This window comes from Macrobrachium rosenbergii, chromosome 43, assembly GCF_040412425.1.
Source record: "Macrobrachium rosenbergii isolate ZJJX-2024 chromosome 43, ASM4041242v1, whole genome shotgun sequence".
NCBI lineage: Eukaryota > Metazoa > Arthropoda > Malacostraca > Decapoda > Palaemonidae > Macrobrachium > Macrobrachium rosenbergii.
In genome coordinates, this window is record NC_089783.1 from 29,463,425 (window position 1) to 29,469,124 (window position 5,700).

Sequence of the window (5,700 nt, forward strand, 5' to 3'; positions counted from 1 at the left end):
TGAGAACTTAATTACGTAAAAATTCACAGCACACCCGTGTTGGGGACCACCTAAAACTAGATTGATCTGGTAAACAGAACCGTAGTTGGGAACTTAATTACGTAAACCTTCACAGCACCCCCGATTTGTTGGGGGACCACCTAAAACTATATTGATCTGGTAATCAAATACTGTTACGTCACACTGTTAAGTTTTACAATTAGATGACTGGGTTTTTATAGGGAACTGTTCAGAAAAGCTTAAGGCACTCTTGCTGGCATACCTCAGATAAGTTTATCAGTAAGGAAATACAAAAACAGAAAAAGCAGTCTAGTGCAGCTCTTACGTCCAAATGATCGTTATTCTTAGATTCTTTTTTCCATCCTTAAAACCAGCTTACATTCCTTCAAGAAAATATCTAGCCAAGCAATAGGAAAATATTCATCCCTAAATAAACCAGATTAATAAATGTACGGTTATTTTATTACTCAAAGGTTCATTCAGGTTACGGTACATCAAGCCTTGAAAGTTAAAGTACAGTACAACACTTTTCAGGTAGTTAACCAAGGCAAAGGATAATTTCACGCCCACTGTTTTACTCAGTCATGTTTTTCCTGTGCTAAAAATTAAACACCCTATATGCTAGTTAACTGGACACCCGTCGATTACTTTTAAACAGCAGTTTAAGTAGAATAGAACAGAATTTAAGCCCAAGACTAAGCGCTGGGACCTAATGGTCATTCAGTAGTCTAACGAATTATTTGTGTGCCACAGTTTCAAATTAAGCTCCCTCATAACTTGAAACACTGCCTCTCAGCTATTATTAGCTATTCTCAGTGCACCACGTCATTACATTTCAATTTCATTACCTCTCTTCATTATGGGAGTTACCTAAAACCAGCCTAGTCTTACATTTTCCTTTTAAAGTTATCTTTCAGAAATTTCAAAATTTTCATAAGTGAGCTTATGACCGTTCAGCCTAGGCTTTAGTGCTCTTTAAAAGCATGCATGAAAATTTTCACTAAAAACAAAGCAATAATTACATTGTTTCCTGAAAACTTTAAAAAGCACTTTCCTGAACATTTTAAAAAGTACTCTGGAATAAAATTTGCAACCGTTAAAATTCTCGATTTAACTTTTAATTTTATACGGTAGATTATCAAGTAACTGAATCAAGAAGCAAACCAAAATAACTATCCATCATTTATTACAGGCACCTTTGAACAACATTGGAGTATCAACACTGAAGTCAAAATCTCGCGCTAACCAAAACCCACAGGTGAACAAAGCTCCTCGACGTGCTCGCGTGGAAAACTTCTGACGCCAGCCATTCAGATCTTCCATGACATCTACCTATAAGTCACCCGTAAAGTAGCAACAGATCATCGACCTGGAAAATTAATAAGGTTAGCCCCCAAAATTGAGAAAGTCATCCATAAGCGATTCCGAGTTTTATTATAAATTACCTTTAAGAACCTACGCCATAACCCTTGAAAAAAAACCTGAAGCTTAAAAGTTATTCACATTAGAAGCTATCCAGCTCAGTCCCAAGAAATAACCTAGGAGAAATTAAAAGCTATCCAGCTAAATAAAAGACATCGTAACTTACAGACTGAAGAAACTGAAGAGATCACCTCCCAGGAACTGGTTATGGCGGGTCTTCCGACCCACCATAAGTAGTTAAAGGGAGATTCCTCCACCCCTATAGGGGCACCGCCCCTTAGGGGTGGAGGTAGTCGATGAGATGTAGGGCATCAGTGGCGTCGAAGTTCAGCAGTAGACCCCTCGACGTCAAATCCCAGAATGAACCAACTACGGCGTTCCAAATGGAGGGATTCACCAAATCTCAGTTATCTTCCCAGAATGACTGCAAGTGGAAGGATTCATCAAGGCGCTCCAGAAATGAAGATCTAAATGGAGACTTCTGTAATCCACGTCACCCGGGACGGTAGAATGAGTGCCGAACACTCCTGAAAGAAATCCACAATGAAAACACTAATCCCTGTACAATGGTCAAGACCCTATTGTGACAAATTAGCTTAAAGCACTAGTAACAACATTAGTGGTTAACACTAATCTAATTAACTTTAGCAGTCCTAATATTAATCCCATTGTGGCGGAATTCAAAAGCACAAAAACACACAACAGATACACAGAACATATAACCATACACAACACTCACCCTGATCCTCGGTTGCTGGATTAAGGTGTCCACGGTCGCCAACACAGCACACAAAACCACACAAACAAAACTGAAAACAGACTCTCAACCAACAAACGAGCAAAAAGAAAGACATGCACCATCAACGTCGGTAACCGGTATCCAAAACTCAGACTAACTGACCGTCCACTTTCAAGGTTGAACCTCAACTCAAGACTCTCCCAAAACCGAAATCTCCTTCACATTTTCACAGACAGAGCGCCGTAAACAAACTCCAACTAACGACCCTTATCCCTCTTCCAACAACCGAAACACTCACTAACGACAATTACACTCACTCAGCTCTCTCTCTCTCTCTCTCTCTCTCTCTCTCTCTCTCTCTCTCTCTCTCTCTCTCTCTCTCTAACTTAAACCTTTAAACAATCTCAAAATGCACGTCTAAACAGCTACTTAAAACAGAATATAGTGACCAAAACCTTAAATTTGAAAGTTCAACACTCCAATGCAAGTCAGTACACGAGAATAAAAGTTCAATCTGTGCAGAAAGCCTCAAAAACTGTTACTAATAGGGAAGTGAATTAAATTATTAGAACAAATTAAAATATATCAAACCTGACACTACCCTAACAAAAGACGGCAACGTCAAAATGAAATTCCAGTGACCAACTAAAACCAGTCATTAGCACTATTTGCAGTTAGTAACGAAATAATCCTGAAAAATAAGGTTCAAAATCCAAGTATCAAGTATAGGTTTATCAAGAAACAAAACTCCTGAAATTGTCTAAAGTCTAGTAAGCTATCAAAACTAATTTAACTTGGAATTCAAACTTGTTTTTGAAATATGATTAAAATTTAGACCAAAGATATTCCTCTAACTTAACAAAATACTCTCCAGGACCAGTTTACTGTAAAGAAATTTATCAACAACCAAATAACTTCATACAACTCATGAACGCACACAAGCAATAGTAACTAATGAAAAAATTACAAAAAGCCCTTCAAGTTATCAATTAAATTCATAAATACCACCGATGACGACCCATGTTTGATACAAGTGTTGACAGGCGTTACACCAACAAATTTTGAAGGACGCGGGAAAATACACAGTTCATGTACAATAAAAACGTCGACAAAATTTGAATTAAAACTTTACACAAATTCAATTAAACAAAACTTTAGCGTAACAAGGACTGAAGAATAAAACGTGCACCAAGACACGTCCCTGACTCGCTGACTGATTAACTCAGCCGGCCGAAAGCTTTCATTGGAAAGGTAAGAATTTCCACGGTGCGGATGAACCAAGGACGCTCAAAACACGACGGGACACTCATAGTACGGCTCTTAGAGGGTGGGAGAGTATGTTTTTCCTTACGTAAAGTAATTTACTGTACTCTCCTATTATACGTCCTATTCATGTTTACGAAAATACTTGTTTGATATGTGCATTAAATTTTTAACTTTTTGGCGAGAAAACATTCTATTAGTTTCCACTTTTCGCAGTCTCTGCCTGTGAAAGATCTTTTCAAATTTAAACAGCTTTTCCATTAATGAAATGGCTTTTGAAAACATCAAAACAATGGTTACTGCTACATTCATCTCTTACCTACTGAATCAAAGCAGAATGTTCTGGTTGTACATTTTTTCCATAATATCAACCAGAAAATTTTTCCATAATATTAGCCATAATATTTTTCTCCCGAATCTTTCCGCAATACATCCTGACAATACATGACTGATGCTTTGGAAATCTGAGATAAAACTCTAGGGAATCAACAGCATCTTGCAAGGTTTTTAACACCTACATAAAAGACGATTTGCAGGTATTAGTTTGTTCGTGGCACGTCGTGTATTCTATGCTCCTGGCATACAAAAGACTTGGAATTTCTCACAGTGAGAAGCTATAATCGAAATTCAGTCTTTGTTTTAATATGCAAAAGAAACAATGGGTCAAAAAGAGTGCTTTTAAATTATGCATAAGCAAAACAAAAAGCACAAAACCCACACATACATGTTGAAATAGGTATATATATATATATATATATATATATATATATATATATATATATATATATATATACTACTGTATATATATATAATTATAATTACTAACAAGAAATTATTACCTCTCTCATTACCACTTTAATTTTTTTGCTGGTATTGGTATTATACATATATGTATATATATATATATATATATATATATATATATATATATATATATATATATATATATATATATATATATATACATACATACATATAATTACTAACTCAAATTTTTATTTCTCTCATTACCACTTTAATTTCTTACTGGTATTGATATATATAATATATATATATACAGTATATATATATTTACATATATATATATATATATATATATATATATATATATATATATATATATATATATGTGTGTGTGTGTGTGTGTGTGTGTGTGTGTGTGTGTGTGTGTGTATAAGTGTAACTTTGTACGCTACTGAAATCCGTACCGCAGACCGATCTAGACTAAATTTGGCACGTGGCCATCATTTGACCCAACTTAGATAATAGGATAGGTTTCAAGCCCATACCCCCTTCCCCTTCCCATCACCCTTCCCCCCTTCCTTTTGTAACTTATGTGGTAACCGCTTGACCAATCTAGACAAAATTTGGCACGTGGCCATCATTTGACCCAACATACAGTAGGTAATAGGGTAGATTTCAAATCCATGCCCCTTTCCCCTTCCCCTTCCCCTTCCCTTTTTAACTTATGTGACAAATAAACTCTACGGGGTTATCACACCTCTTTTCATATAATCGAGGCCATAGAAATATATTGTTGAAAATGCTTCTCAGTCACCTCAATAATATCTGGATAAAAGGGACAGTCACACAGTAATATCTGGATTAAGAGGACAGCCACCACAGATATACCTGGATTAAAGGGACAGACGGCACAGTAGTACCTGGTTAAAGGTGACAGGCAGCACTGTAATACCTGCATAAAAGGGACAGTCTCCACAGTAACACCTGGATAAAAGGGACAGTCACCACAATAACACCTGGATAAAAGGGACAGTCACCAAAGTAATACTTCGATAAAAGGGCCAGCCACTGTAGTAATACTGAATAAAAGGGACAGACAGCACAGTAATATCTGGATAAAAGGGACAGTCACCACAATAATACCTGGATAAAGGGTACAGACAACACAGTAATAATTGGATAAAAGGGACAGTCACCACAGAAGTACCTGGATAAAAGGCACAGTCACCAAAGTAATACTTCGATAAAAAGGACAGTCACCTCAGTAATACTGAATAAAAGGGACAGACAGCACAGTAATACCTGGATAAAAGGGACAGACGGCACAGTAACAACTGGATAAAAGGGAAAGTCACCACAGTAACATCTGGGTAAAAGGGACAGTCACCACAGTAATTTCTGGATAACTGGAACATTCATCACAGCAATACCTGGATACAAGGGACAGACAGCAAAGTATTACCTGCATAAAAGGGACAATCACCACAGTAATATCTGGATATAAAGGGACAGTCACCACAGTAATATCTGGA

The 5,700-nt window shown here is 36.6% G+C and overlaps 1 long non-coding RNA gene across 2 annotated transcripts in view; it reads right to left on the reverse strand.

Moving 5' to 3' along the window:
• Window positions 1–444: 444 nt before the first annotated feature.
• LOC136828710 (uncharacterized) overlaps window positions 445–5,700 on the reverse strand; it is a 16,274-nt gene continuing 11,018 nt past the window's right edge. Inside the window, exons 1-3 of one of the 2 annotated variants that reach the window (XR_010850193.1) lie at window positions 2,162–3,383; window positions 1,589–1,949; window positions 445–1,369 (exon numbers count right to left, since the gene is read on the reverse strand). This is a non-coding gene — a long non-coding RNA (uncharacterized lncRNA). Of the gene's footprint in view, window positions 1,370–1,588; window positions 1,950–2,161; window positions 3,384–5,700 lie in introns of those variants that run through there. The other variant, XR_010850194.1, reaches the window with a different exon arrangement.